This window comes from Aegilops tauschii, chromosome 4, assembly GCF_002575655.3.
Source record: "Aegilops tauschii subsp. strangulata cultivar AL8/78 chromosome 4, Aet v6.0, whole genome shotgun sequence".
Lineage (NCBI taxonomy): Eukaryota > Viridiplantae > Streptophyta > Magnoliopsida > Poales > Poaceae > Aegilops > Aegilops tauschii.
In genome coordinates this window covers 78,287,173-78,303,533 of record NC_053038.3, presented here as the reverse complement: position 1 = coordinate 78,303,533, position 16,361 = coordinate 78,287,173, and positions in this window count along the sequence as shown.

The window sequence follows — 16,361 nt, the reverse complement described above, 5'->3', positions numbered from 1 at the left end:
CTCCTCTCAAGTCCAAGTGTTACATCCAGCATTATATATGATTAGTTTTAGCCTTTGAATACTTGATTTTGCATCATCTATACTTTAATTTTCTTGCGAAATTATGATGCCTCACGAAATTTCTGTTGTTTTGCTTCATTTTTGGTAACATCATTGCACACATACATGACTCTTACGCTGATCCGCTTCATTTCTCGTAAGATAATTACTCTGTGGAGGTTTTCTAGGTAGGGGTTTCTTTGTTTCTGTACAAGTTTGATGTACATTCTTATTCTTGGATTTGCCATGCTCCACTGTTCAAAGGCGATACGATTTTGATATTTTAGTTCATTTAGTTGAACCAAACATGGACGGAGAATACCCATTATACTCATTTAGGGCATCTCCAAAGGTGACCCGCAAATTTCCTTCCGCGTCCGTCCGCAGACATGGATGCGAGAGGCTGCGATCCAACGTTGCGCACATACATTTTAAACACTTTTCAACAGACCAGATGAAATTCATGCAAACACAACGGATTTCATACAAAACCGGACTACATTCATGCAAGCATGGTGGATATTCATTGGATTTTGAACATTTAGAAACAAAACAAAAAAACCCTACTCGACTGTAAACCTATCCTACGGTGGTGGCGCCCGGCATCCAAGCCCTTGTCGTCCTCCATCGGCCGTCTCCATGAGCACCAGCGATAAGACCGATGAAGTGAAGCTGCGGTCTCCGGCGAGGAAGAGTAGAACATGGGAGACAGACTGACCCACATGGGACACAAGGCCCTGCCGCCTCCCGTGCCCTGCTTATCCTCGGAGGAGTCCGCGCCTTGTCCGTTGTTGGTGGACGCGATGTCCATGATGGAAATGGTGGCGCTCAGGCTGTCCTTCTTCCGCCGGGCCGCCAGATAGTTCGTCGGCGGCGCGTAGGAGGCGCAGCCGGCGTTGTTCTCCTCCGCGATCGCCTCGAGCTACGCCTCGGCGGCGGCCGCTTCCTGGTGGCGATGACTTGAGCGCGGACGACATCATAGATGGCACGCTGCTCCGCGAAGAAGTTGGGATTCACCGCGGCCTCCTCGCTCGTGCGCTCGCCGTAGATCTGGCCCTCCACCTGACGGTGCTGCTCTAGGAGGAACATGTTGTACTGTTGTTCCTCCTGCGCCTGCTGGAACGCCGACAAAGGTGCCGATGCAGGCTGCACCTCCACCATGGTGGCGTTGTAGTGCGTATGCGCCTACTTCATGGTGAAGTCCGCGTGCACAGGCGCGGGAGCCGAGTGCTGAAATTTGAGATGGGCTCTAGGCCCATGTAGCAATTTCTGAAAAATCTCTAAGGGCCCATGTGGGTTATATGGCACTAGGTGTAGTGGGAAGTTTAGTCCCACCCCGGAAGTGGAAGAGGAGTTGGACCTCCTTATAAGGGTTTCTCTTCTACATGCTATTGGAGCTTGAGAAGAGAAGAGGCCCTCGCGCACTCCTCCTCCGCCGCCCGCCTCGCCACGCCACGCCTCGTCACGACGCGCCCCGGGTTGCGGGATCGTGGGCTGTCACGGACTCGGACGTGGGTCGAGCCCACGTCTCTCCACGCGGCTGCGCCTATATAAGTGTGCAGTGTCTCCTAACCCTAGCCGCCACGAACAGATCACATCTGCTCCACGCGCACGCCCACCGTCGTTCCCTTGCTGCTGCTGCCGCCGGTGACTCCATCCCGTCCGCCGCGTACACGGTCGACGGGAGAGCAGGTCTCCGAAACCACGCCCTTCTGGTTCCTGTACGGGTGAGGGGCGAATAGGTTTTTGGGCAGCGATTACGCGACTGCTCACTTCCGATCGTCTACTTCCTCCACGTCCGCGTCGCCTTCATCATCACCATGTCCACCGACGCCGAACGTGCCGCCGCCGAGAAAGCTGAAGCTGACAAGAAGGCCGCCGAGGACGCCGCTGCTGCCACCAAAGCCGCGGCCTCTGCATGGCCTACTGGAGGGTATAACTCATTTATCCCGCTCCTACTGTTTTTTGTTTTAGCCATGCTAGCGTTATACGTAGATCTTTCTGCAATTAGCGTAGTATGTGCTAGTTTGACTGAATATCAGTATGCGATTATATGTGTCAATGCCATGCTAGTGATTTACTCGTGGATTAATTTAATCGAGAAATTGCCTATTTACTCAACAATCCAAAAACCTATTCTGTGTAGGAATTTTTCGGCAAGTGGCTTTGCCGCTGCACTGAAACCGGATAAGTTTACCGGTACATGCTTTAACTGTTGGCAGACTAAGACCACGTAATGGCTCACGGCTATGAACGTGTTCTGGGTCACCGGTGTCTCCACGGGAACGATTGCTCCTGAACAGGAGAAGGCGTTCAAGGAGGCTACCGTTGTGTTTCTCGGAGCAGTTCTTAGCGTGATCGGAGATAAACTGTGAAGGAAATATGCCCTAGAGGCAATAATAAAGTATTATTTATTTCCTTTTATCATGATAAATGTTTATTATTCATGCTAGAATTGTATTATCCGGAAACATAATACATGTGTGAATATATAGACAAACAGAGTGTCACTAGTATGCCTCTACTTGACTAGCTCGTTAATCAAAGATGGTTATGTTTCCTAGCCATAGACATAAGTTGTCATTTGATTAACGAGATCACCTCATTAGGAGAATGACGTGGTTGACTTGACCCATTCCGTTAGCTTAGCACTCGATCGTTTAGTATGTTGCTATTGCTTTCTTCATGACTTATACATGTTCCTATGACTATGAGATTATGCAACTCCCGTTTACCGGAGGAACACTTTGTGTGCTACCAAACGTCACAACATAAATGGGTGATTATAAAGGTACTCTACAGGTGTCTCCAAAGGTACTTGTTGGGTTGGCGTATTTCGAGATTAGGATTTGTCACTCCAATTGTCGGAGAGGTATCTCTGGGCCCACTCGGTAATGCACATCACTATAAGCCTTGCAAGCATTGTGACTAATGAGTTAGTTGCGGGATGATGTGTTACGGAACGAGTAAAGAGACTTGCCGGTAACGAGATTGAACTAGGTATCGAGATACCGACGATTAAATCTCGGGCAAGTAACATACCGGTGACAAAGGAAACAACGTATGTTGTTATGCGGTCTGACCGATAAAGATCTTCGTAGAATATGTGGGAGCCAATATGGGCATCCAGGTCCCGCTATTGGTTATTGACCGGAGACGTGTCTCGGTCATGTCTACATAGTTCTCGAACCCGTAGGGTCCGCACGCTTAACGTTACGATGACAGTTTTATTGAGTTTTGATGTACCGAAGGAGTTCGGAGTCCCGGATGAGATCGGAGATATGACGAGGAGTCTCAAAATGGTCGAGACGTAAAGATCGATATATTGGACGACTATATTCGGACTTCGGAAAGGTTCCGAGTGATTCGGGTATTTTTCGGAGTACCGGAGAGTTACGGGAATACGTATTGGGCCTTATTGGGCCATACGGGAAAGAAGAAAAAGGGCCTCAAGGGTGGCCGCACCCCTCCCCTTGGTCTGGTCCGAATTGGACTAGGGAATGGGGGCGCCCCCTTCCTTCCTTCTCTTTTTCCCTTCCTCTTTTCCTATTCCATATGGGAGGTGGAATCCTACTAGGACTAGGGAGTCCTAGTAGGACTCCACACTTGGTGCGCCCCCTCCTAGGGCCGGCCTCCTCCTCCCTTGCTCCTTTATATACGGGGGCAGGGGCACCCCAGAGACACAACAATTGATCCTTGAGATCTCTTAGCCGTGTGCGGTGCCCCCTCCACCATATTACACCTCGATAATACCGTTGCGGAGCTTAGGCGAAGCCCTGCATCGGTGGAACATCATCATCGTCACCACGCCGTCGTGCTGACGAAACTCTCCCTCAACACTCGGCTGGATCGGAGTTCGAGGGACGTCATCGAGCTGAACGTGTGTAGAACTCGGAGGTGCCGTACGTTCGGTACTTGATCGGTCGGATCGTGAAGACATACGACTACATCAACCGCGTTGTGATAACGCTTCCGCTGTCGGTCTACGAGGGTACGTGGACAACACTCTCCCCTCTCGTTGCTATGCATCACCATGATCTTGCGTGTGCGTAGGAATTTTTTTGAAATTACTACGTTCCCCAACAGTGGCATTCGAGCCTGGTTTTATGCGTTGATGCTATGCACGAGTAGAACACAAGTGAGTTGTGGGCGATATAAGTCATACTGCTTACCAGCATGTCATACTTTGGTTCAGCGGTATTGTGAGATGAAGCGGCCCGGACCGACATTACGCGTACGCTTACGCGAGACTGGTTTCACCGTTGCGAGCACTCGTTGCTTAAAGGTGACTGGCGGGTGTCTGTCTCTCTCACTTTAGTTGAACCGAGTGTGGCTACGTCCGGTCCTTGCGAAGGTTAAAACAACACCAACTTGACAAACTATCGTTGTGGTTTTGATGCGTAGGTAAGAACGGTTCTTGCTAAGCCCGTAGCAGCCACGTAAAACTTGCAACAACAAAGTAGAGGACGTCTAACTTGTTTTTGGAGGGCATGTTGTGATGTGATATGGTCAAGACATGATGTGATATAATTTGTTGTATGAGATGATCATGTTTTGTAACCGAGTTATCGGCAACTGGCAGGAGCCATATGGTTGTCGTTTTATTGTATGCAATGCAATCGCCATGTAATGCTTTACTTTATCACTAAGCGCTAGCGATAGTCGTAGAAGCATAAGATTGACGAGACGACAACGATGCTACGATGGAGATCAAGGTGTCGCGCCGGTGACGATGGTGATCATGACGGTGCTTCGGAGATGGAGATCACAAGCACGATGCTTCGGAGATGGAGATCACAAGCACAAGATGATGATGGCCATATCATATCACTTATATTGATTGCATGTGATGTTAATCCTTTATGCATCTTATCTTGCTTTGTTTGACGGTAGCATTATAAGATGATCCTTCACTAAATTATCAAAGTATAAGTGTTCTCCCTGAGTATGCACCATTGCGAAAGTTCCTTGTGCTGAGACACCACGTGATGATCGGGTGTGATAGGCTCTACGTTCAAATACAACGGGTGCAAAACAGTTGCACACGCGGAATACTCAGGTTAAACTTGACGAGCCTAGCATATAACAGATATGGCCTCGGAACACGGAGACCGAAAGGTCGAGTGTGAATCATATAGTAGATATGATCAACATAGTGATGTTCACCGTTGAAACTACTCCATCTCACGTGATGATCGGACATGGTTTAGTTGATATGGATCACGTGATCACTTAGAGGATTAGAGGGATGTCTATCTAAGTGGGAGTTCTTAAGTAATATGATTAATTGAACTTAAATTTATCATGAACTTAGTCCTGATAGTATTTTGCAAATTATGTTGTAGATCAATAGCTCGCGTTGTTGCTTCCCTGTGTTTATTTTTGATATGTTCCTAGAGAAAAATTATGTTGAAAGATGTTAGTAGCAAAGATGCGGATTGGATCCGTGATCTGAGGATTATCCTCATTGCTGCACAGAAAAATTATGTCCTTGATGCACCGCTAGGTGACAGACCAATTGCAGGAGCAGATGCAGACGTTATGAACGTTTGGCTAGCTCAATATGATGACTACTTGATAGTTTAGTGCACCATGCTTAACGGCTTAGAATCGGGACTTCAAAGACGTTTTGAACGTCATGGACCATATGAGATGTTCCAGGAGTTGAAGTTAATATTTCAAGCAAATACCCGAGTTGAGAGATATGAAGTCTCCAACAAGTTCTATAGCTAAAAGATGGAGGAGAATCGCTCAACTAGTGAGCATGTGCTCAGATTGTCTGGGTACTACAGTCGCTTGAATCAAGTGGGAGTTAATCTTCCAGATAAAATAGTGATTGACAGAATTCTCTAGTCACCATCACCAAGTTAGTAGAACTTCGTGATGAACTATAGTATGCAAGGGATGACGAAAGTAATTCCCGAGCTCTTCGTGATGCTGAAATCGACGAAGGTAGAAATCAAGAAAAACATCAAGTGTTGATGGTTGACGAGACCACTAGTTTCAAGAAAAGGGCAAAGGGAAGAAGGGGAACTTCAAGAAGAACGGCAAGCAAGTTGCTGCTCAAGTGAAGAAGCCTAAGTCTGGTCCTAAGCCTGAGACTAAGTGCTTCTACTGCAAAGGGACTGGTCACTGGAAGCGGAACTACCCCAACTATTTGGTGGATAATAAGGATGGCAAAGTGAACAAAGGTATATTTGATATACAGATTATTGATGTGTACTTTACTAGTGTTTATAGCAATCCCTCGGTAACTGATACTGGTTCAGTTGCTAAAGAGTAGTAACTCGAAAACGGGAGTTGCAGAATAAACAGAGACTAGTAAAAGGCGAGGTGACGATGTATGTTGGAAGTAGTTCCAAGATTGATATGATCATCATCGCACACTCCCTATACTTTCGGGATTAGTGTTGAAACTAAATAAGTGTTATTTGGTGTTTGCGTTGAGCATGAATATGATTTGATCATGTTTATTGCAATACGGTTATTCATTTAAGTTAGAGAACAATTGTTGTTCTGTTTACATGAATAAAAACCTTATATGGTCATACACACCAAACGAAAATGGTTTGTTGGCTCTCGATCGTAGTGATACACATAATCATAATATTGAAGCCAAAAGATGCAAAGTTAATAATGATAGTGCAACTTATTTGTGGCACTGCCGTTTAGGTCATATTGGTATAAAGCGCATGAAGAAACTCCATACTGATGGGATTTTGGAATCACTTGATTATGAATCACTTGATGCTTGCGAACCGTGCCTCATGGGCAAGATGACTAAAACGCCGTTCTCCGGTACTATGGAGAGAGCAACAGATTTGTTGGAAATCATACATACAGATGTATGTGGCCCGATGAATATTGAGGCTCGTGGCGGATATCGTTATTTTCTCACCTTCACAGATGTTTTGAGCAGATATGGGTATATCTACTTGATGAAACATAAGTCTGAAACATTTGAAAAGTTCAAAGAATTTCAGAGTGAAGTGGAAAATCATCGTGACAAGAAAATAAAGTCTCTATGATCTGATCGTAGAGAAGAGTATTTGAGTTACGAGTTTGGCCTTCAGTTAAAACAATGTGAAATAGTTTCACTACTCACGCCACCTGGAACACCACAGTGTAATGGTGTGTCCGAACATCGTAACCGTACTTTATTAGATATAGTGCGATATATGATGTCTCTTACCGATCTACCACTATCATTTTGGGGTTATGCATTAGAGACAGCTGCATTCACGTTAAATAGGGCACCATCAAAATCCGTTGAGACGACGCCTTATGAACTGTGGTTTGGCTAGAAACCAAAGTTGTCATTTCTTAAAATTTTGGGGTTGCGATGCTTATGTGAAAAAGTTTCATCCTGATAAGCTCAAACCCAAATCGGAGAAATGTGTCTTCATAGGATACCCAAAGGAGACAGTTGGGTACACCTTCTATCACAGATCCGAAGGCAAGACATTCGTTGCTAAGTATGGATCTTTTCTAGAGAAGGAGTTTCTCTCGAAAGAAGTGAGTGGGAGGAAAGTAGAACTTGATGAGGTAACTGTACCTGCTCCCTTATTGGAAAGTAGTTCATCACAGAAATCTGTTCCTGTGACTCCTACACCAATTAGTGAGGAAGTTAATGATGATGATCATGTAAACTTCAGATCGAGTTACTACCAAACCTCGTAGGTAAACCAGAGTAAGATCCGCACCAGAGTGGTACGGTAATCCTGTTCTGGAGGTTATGTTACTAGACCATGACGAACCTACGAACTATGAAGAAGCGATGGTGAGCCCAGATTCCGCAAAATGGCTTGAGGCCATGAAATCTGAGATGAGATCCATGTATGAGAAGTATGGACTTTGATTGACTTGCCCAACGATTGGCGAGCCATTGAGATTAAAATGGATCTTCAAGAGGAAGACAGACGCTGATAGTAGTGTTACTATCTACAAAGCTAGACTTGTCGGAAAAAGGTTTTTGACAAAGTTCAAGGTGTTGACTACGATGAGATTTTCTCACTCGCAGCGATGCTTAAGTCTGTCCGAATCATGTTAGCAATTGCCGCATTTTATGAAATCTGGCAAATGGATAAACAAAACTGCATTCCTTAATGGATTTATTAAAGAAGAGTTGTATATGATGCAACCAGAAGGTTTTGTCAATCTTAAAGGTGCTAACAAAATATGCAAGCTCCAGCGATCCATCTATGGACTGGTGCAAGTATCTCGGAGTTGGAATATACGCTTTGATAAGTTGATCAAAGGATATAGTTTTATACAGACTCACGGTGAAGCCTGTATTTACAAGAAAGTGAGTGGGAGCACTACAACATTTCTGATAAGTATATGTGAATGACATATTGTTGATCGGAAATAATGTAGAATTATTCTGCAAAGCATAAAGGAGTGTTTGAAAGGAGTTTTCAAAGAAAGACCTCGGTGAAGCTACTTACATATTGAGCATCAAGATCTATAGAGATAGATCAAGACGCTTGATAAGTTTTTTCAATGAGTACATACCTTAACAAGATTTTGAAGTGGTTCAAAATGAAACAGTCAAAGAAAGAGTTTCTTGCCTGTGTTACAAGGTGTGAAATTGAGTAAGACTCAAAACCCGACCACGGCAGAAGATAGAAAAAGAATGAAAGTCATTCCCTATGCCTCGGCCATAGGTTCTATAAAGTATGCCATGCTGTGTACCAGATCTATTGTATACCCTACACTAATTTTGGCAAGGGAGTACAATAGTGATCTAGGAGTAGATCACTGGACAGCGGTCAAAATTATCCTTACTGGAATAAGGATATGTTTCTCGATTATGGAAGTGACAAATGGCTTGTTGTAAAGGGTTACGTCGATGCAAGTTTTTACACTAATCTAGATGACTCTAAATCTCGGTCTAGATACATATTGAATGTGGGAGCAATTAGCTAGAGTAGCTCCATGCAGAGCATTGTAGACATAGAAATTTGCAAAATACTTACGGATCTGAATGTGACAGACCCGTTGACTAAAATTATCTCACAAGCAAAACATGATCACACCTTAGTACTCTTTGGGTGTTAATCACATAGCGATGTGAACTAACCCTTTGGGTGATGGTCACATGACGATGTGAACTATGGGTGTTAATCACATGGTGATGTGAACTATTGATGTTAAATCACATGGCGATGTGAACTAGATTATTGACTCTAGTGCAAGTGGGAGACTGAAGGAAATATGCCCTAGAGGCAATAATAAAGTATTATTTATTTCCTTTTATCATGATAAATGTTTATTATTCATGCTAGAATTGTATTATCCGGAAACATAATACATGTGTGAATATATAGACAAACAGAGTGTCACTAGTATGCCTCTACTTGACTAGCTCGTTAATCAAAGATGGTTATGTTTCCTAGCCATAGACATAAGTTGTCATTTGATTAACGAGATCACCTCATTAGGAGAATAACGTGGTTGACTTGACCCATTCCGTTAGCTTAGCACTCGATCGTTTAGTATGTTGCTATTGCTTTCTTCATGACTTATACATGTTCCTATGACTATGAGATTATGCAACTCCCGTTTACCGGAGGAACACTTTGTGTGCTACCAAACGTCACAACGTAAATGGGTGATTATAAAGGTACTCTACAGGTGTCTCCAAAGGTACTTGTTGGGTTGGCGTATTTCGAGATTAGGATTTGTCACTCCAATTATCGGAGAGGTATCTCTGGGCCCACTCGGTAATGCACATCACTATAAGCCTTGCAAGCATTGTGACTAATGAGTTAGTTGCGGGATGATTTGTTACCGAACGAGCAAAGAGACTTGCCGGTAACGAGATTGAACTAGGTATCGAGATACCGACGATCAAATCTCGGGCAAGTAACATACCGGTGACAAAGGGAACAACGTATGTTGTTATGCGGTCTGACCGATAAAGATCTTCGTAGAATATGTGGGAGCCAATATGGGCATCCAGGTCCCGCTATTGGTTATTGACCGGAGACGTGTCTCGGTCATGTCTACATAGTTCTCGAACCCGTAGGGTCCGCACGCTTAACGTTATGATGACAGTTTTATTGAGTTTTGATGTACCGAAGGAGTTCGGAGTCCCGGATGAGATCGGGGATATGACGAGGAGTCTCTAAATGGTCGAGACGTAAAGATCGATATATTGGACGACTATATTCGGACTTCGGAAAGGTTCCGAGTGATTCGGGTATTTTTCGGAGTACCGGAGAGTTACGGGAATACGTATTGGGCCTTATTGGGCCATACGGGAAAGAAGAAAAAGGGCCTCAAGGGTGGCCGCACCCCTCCCCTTGGTCTGGTCCGAATTGGACTAGGGAAGGGGGGCGCCCCCTTCCTTCCTTCTCTTTTTCCCTTCCTCTTTTCCTATTCCATATGGGAGGTGGAATCCTACTAGGACTAGGGAGTCCTAGTAGGACTCCACACTTGGTGCGCCCCCTCCTAGGGCCGGCCTCCTCCTCCCTTGCTCCTTTATATACGGGGGCAGGGGGGCACCCCAGAGACACAACAATTGATCCTTGAGATCTCTTAGCCGTGTGCGGTGCCCCCCTCCACCATATTACACCTCGATAATACCGTTGCGGAGCTTAGGCGAAGCCCTGCGTCGGTGGAACATCATCATCGTCACCACGCCGTCGTGCTGACGAAACTCTCCCTCAACACTCGGCTGGATCGGAGTTCGAGGGACGTCATCGAGCTGAACGTGTGTAGAACTCGGAGGTGCCGTACGTTCGGTACTTGATCGGTCGGATCGTGAAGACATACGACTACATCAACCGCGTTGTGATAACGCTTCCGCTGTCGGTCTACGAGGGTACGTGGACAACACTCTCCCCTCTCGTTGCTATGCATCACCATGATCTTGCGTGTGCGTAGGAATTTTTTTGAAATTACTACGTTCCCCAACAAATTGGTCGACGCATATTTACATGTGCATGTCGCCAAGGACTTGTGGGAGGCGCTCGAATCTAAGTTCGGGGCAGCCGATGCCGGAAGCGAGATGTATATTATAGAGCAGTTCCATGATTACAAGATGGTTGAAAACCGTCCTGTATTGGAGCAGGCTCATGAGATAATATGCATTGTTAAGGAGCTTGAACTTCTTAAGTGCGAGTTACCGGGCAAGTTTGTCGCGGGCTGCATAATCGCTAAGCTCCCTAATTCCTGGAGGAACCTTGCCACCACTTTGAAACATCAGAGGCGTGAATTCTCTGTGGAGGATGTCATTGGCCATCTGAGTGTTGAGCAGAATTCAAGGGCAAAGGACTCGCACGGAAAAGGGGCCGAAGGGACTTCTGTCGCCAACATGGTGAACCAGAAGAACTTCAACTCCCACAAGCCCAAGGGAAAGAACGGTGTCCAACACAATACCGAATTTAAGAAGAAGGGTAAGAAGACCTTCAAGAAGAACAAGAAGGACGAGGGCTGCTTTACTTGTGGTTTGGTTGAACATTGGGCCAACAAGTGCCCAAATAAGTACAAGAAGTCAGGACATGAGTACAAGTCCGTCAACATGATTGTGGACAACAATGAGAATGGTGCACCTGGGTACGATAATTTATTTACTGTTTTTTCAGTTTTTCCGCCCACCGATTGGTGGGTGGACACAGGTGCAGGTGTACATGTGTGTGCTGACATGTCATTGTTCACTTCTTACCAGGTCACAGGCCACGGGTCCGTATTGATGGGGAATGACGCGAGTGCTTCTGTTCATGGTGTTGGCACGGTCGATCTGAAGTTTACTTCGGGAAGGATCGTGCAGCTGAAGAACGTGCAGCATGTCCCCGCCATCAAGAAGAACCTCGTTAGTGGCTCCCTTCTATGTAGAGAAGGGTTTAAGTTGGTTTTCAAGTCTAATAAATTTGTTGTTACGAAATATGGACTCTTTGTTGGAAAAGGTTATGAGAGCGGAGGGATGTTCCGCCTTTCCCTCGCAGATTTTTGTAATAAAGTCGTGAACCATGTTCATTCGAATGTTAATGAATCTGAGGTTTGGCATTCACGTCTTTGTCACATTAGTTTCGGTGTTATGACGCAGCTAGCCAAGTTGGATTTAATCCCGAGTTTTACTTTAGCCAAAGGCTCTAAGTGCCTTTCATGTGTGCAAGCTAAGCAACCTTGCAAGCCTCACAAGGCCGCGGAGGAGAGACACTTGGCACCATTAGAACTCATACATTCTGATCTTTGTGAGATGAATGGTGTGTTGACTAAAGGTGGAAAGAAATACTTCATGACATTGATAGATGATTCCACTAGATATTGCTATGTGTACCTGTTAAATACTAAAGATGAGGCTCTACACTACTTCAAAATCTATAAGGCAGAAGTTGAGAATCAACTTGAAAAGAAAATTAAACGAGTCCGGTCAGATCGTGGTGGAGAGTACTTCTCGAGTGAGTTTGATTCCTTCTGTGCGGAACACGGCATTATTCATGAGAGGACGCCTCCCTATTCACCCCAGTCAAACGGGGTTGCCGAGCGGAAAAACCGTACTCTAACTGATTTGGTTAACGCCATGTTAGATACATCGGGTTTATCCAAGGCATGGTGGGGGGAGGCTATATTGACGGCATGTCATGTCCTGAATAAAGTTCCGACAAAGGATAATGAGATCACTCCCTATGAGAAATGGGCAAAGAGGAGGACAACACTCTCGTACTTGCGCACTTGGGCTGTCTGGCGAAAGTCAATGTGCCGATCCCCAAAAAGCGTAAGCTTGGACCCAAGACTGTGGACTGCGTTAATTTGGGCTACGCTAAGAACAGCGTTGGCTATAGATTTCTAGTAGTGAAATCTGAGGTACCCGACCAGAAGGTCGGTACAATTATGGAGTCTAAGGATGCTACATTCTTCGAGGATACTTTTCCTATGAGAGATATGCAAAGCACTTCTAGACAGGAATCTGAGGAGACTCCTGAACCTGCCATCCCTATGGAATATTATGAACAAACACATGATGAAAATCCTGAGGAGGATGACGAGGAAACCCTTGGTAGGGGCAAGAGACAAAGGACTGCAAAGACCTTTGGTGATGATTTCTTCGTGTACCTCGTGGATGATACTCCCACTTCTATTTCAGAAGCGTATGCCTCTTCAGAAGCTGACTACTGGAAGGATGCGGTCCGTAATGAGATGGATTCCATCATGGCTAACGGGACATGGGAGATCACTGAACGTCCCTATGGTTGCAAACCATTAGGATGTAAGTGGGTGTTCAAGAAGAAGCTTAGGCCCGATGGTACGATTGAAAAGTACAAGGCTAGGCTTGTGGCCAAGGGCTATGACCAGAAAGAAGAGGAAGATTTCTTCGACACTTATTCACCTGTAGCTAGACTGACCACCATTCGAGTATTACTCTCGTTGGCAGCCTCGCATGGTCTTCTCGTCCACCAGATGGATGTTAAGACGGCTTTTCTAAATGGAGAGCTAAACGAGGAAATCTACATGCAACAGCCAGATGGCTTTGTGATAGATGGTCAGGAAAGAAAGGTGTGTAGGTTGCTGAAATCTTTATATGGCCTGAAGCAAGCACCTAAGCAATGGCATGATAAGTTTAATACAACTCTGACATCTGTTGGTTTCGTTGTTAATGAGGCTGACAAATGTGTATACTATCGCCATGGTGGGGGCGAAGGAGTTCTACTGTGCTTGTATGTTGATGACATACTGATATTCGGAACCAACCTCAAAGTCATTGAGGAGGTCAAGTCGTTTTTGTCTCAGAACTTTGAGATGAAAGACCTCGGTGTGGCTGATGTTATCTTGAACATCAAGCTACTGAGAGATAATGAGGGTGGGATTACACTTCTGCAATCCCACTGTGTTGAGAAGGTGTTGAGTCGTTTTGGATATTCGGATTGCACACCATCTCAAACACCATATGATCCTAGCGTGTTGATTCGAAAGTCCAAAGGCACGGCTATAGATCAGTTGAGATACTCTCAAATCATTGGTTCACTGATGTACCTAGCGAGCGCAACGAGGCCCGACATCGCGTTTGCTGTGAGCAAACTGAGCCGGTTTGTTTCCAAACCAGGTGATGTACATTGGCATGCTGTTGAACGAGTTATGCGCTATCTGAAAGGTACTATGAACTATGGACTTCACTATACCGGAGACCCGTCGGTACTTTAAGGGTATAGTGATGCAAATTGGATCTCTGATGCTGATGAGATGAAGGCCACAACTGGGTATATGTTTACTCTTGGAGGTGGCGCTATTTCCTGGAAGTCTTGCAAGCAAACGATCTTAACGAGATCGCTTCCTCGAAGCAGAATTAACGGCATTAGACACATCTGGTGTTGAAGCGAGATGGCTTCGAGATCTTTTGATGGACTTGCCATTGGTTGATAAACCGGTTTCGGCTATCCTTATGAACTGTGACAATCAGACTGTCATCACCAAGGTGAAGAGTTCAAAGGACAACATGAAGTCCACCAAACACATAAGAATGAGATTAAAAGCTGTCAGAAAATTAAGAAACTCCGGAGTGATAGCGTTGGACTATGTCCATACGGCTAAGAATCTGGCAGATCCCTTTACGAAAGGGCTATCACGTGTTGTGATAGATAATGCATCGAGGGAGATGGGTATGAGACCCACATGAGTTGCCATGGTAGTAACCCAACCTATGTGATCGGAGATCCCGTGAATTAGGACCTGGGAAAACAAGCCAGTGGTGAACTGAGGAGAGTAACTATACTAACCCACTCCGTTGGAGATGCAATACTCTCGATACTGTATGGTAGGATGACTACTGTCTTAATGTGTTCCGAAGCTTATATAAGCAAGATGCTATCCTACAGAGTGATCTTTGGAGGAACACACCTATATGAGTCCGACTGCTGGTCACAGTCTATGAGATTGGGGTGATCTCTAGTAAGCTCATGAATAGGCCAGGAGTGTGACTTATATGCTCCACCCGAGGGGTCAGCCTTCAGCAGCCCAGTACTAGTGAGACATGTGGTGAAACTTCTTTACGCCAAACTGACAATTCAAGGCATAGTCCATTGTTCAGTTGTGAAGGAGTGTAGCTACTTGCTCTAGGTGAAGCTCAACCTTAACAGGTCTTCACTGAAACACTGGTATATCGAAACAGTAATTGGAACAGAGGACACAATGGGCCCTCGAGATCTGGTGGGGGATTGCTGAAATTTGAGATGGGCTCTAGGCCCATGTAGCAATTTCTGAAAAATCTCTAAGGGCCCATGTGGGTTATATGGCACTAGGTGTAGTGGGAAGTTTAGTCCCACCCCGGAAGTGGAAGAGGAGTTGGACCTCCTTATAAGGGTTTCTCTTCTACATGCTATTGGAGCTTGAGAAGAGAAGAGGCCCTCGCGCACTCCTCCTCCGCCGCCCGCCTCGCCACGCCTCGTCACGACGCGCCGCGCCGCGGGTTGCGGGATTGAGCCGAGCCGAGCTCACACCTACGCGCTTATTTTTGCCAGTCACTAACGGAGAGTTCTCTGACAGCTGGGCCACGATCTGAGACGTCGGATCGTGGGTCGAGCCCACGTCTCTCCACGCGGCTGCGCCTATATAAGTGTGCGGTGTCTCCTAACCCTAGCCGCCACGAACAGATCACATCTGCTCCACGCGCACGCCCACCGTCGTTCCCTTGCTGCTGCTGCCGCCGGTGACTCCATCCCGTCCGCCGCGTACACGGTCGACGGGAGAGCAGGTCTCCGAAACCACGCCCTTCTGGTTCCTGTACGGGGTGAGGGGCGAATAGGTTTTTGGGCAGCGATTACGCGACTGCTCACTTCCGATCGTCTACTTCCTCCACGTCCGCGTCGCCTTCATCATCACCATGTCCACCGACGCCGAACGTGCCGCCGCCGAGAAAGCTGAAGCTGACAAGAAGGCCGCCGAGGACGCCGCTGCTGCCACCAAAGCCGCGGCCTCTGCATGGCCTACTGGAGGGTATAACTCGTTTATCCCGCTCCTACTGTTTTCTGTTTTAGCCATGCTAGCGTTATACGTAGATCTTTCTGCAATTAGCGTAGTATGTGCTAGTTTGACTGAATATCAGTATACGATTATATGTGTCAATGCCATGCTAGTGATTTACTCGTGGATTAATTTAATCGAGAAATTGCCTATTTACTCAACACGGAGGCGGTGTTGTCGGAGCCCGTCTCCATCATGGGGCCGTCCTCGTTGTTTGAGACCTCGGGCGAGCTGGCTGGCAAGCCGTCCTCGATCCACCTGGCACAACGGCGTTAAGGGCGGCCACCTCGTGCCTACATGGAATGGCTCTTCCGCAGAGCTTCGCCACATGCAGCCATGGCGAATGCAGTGCAAGGGAG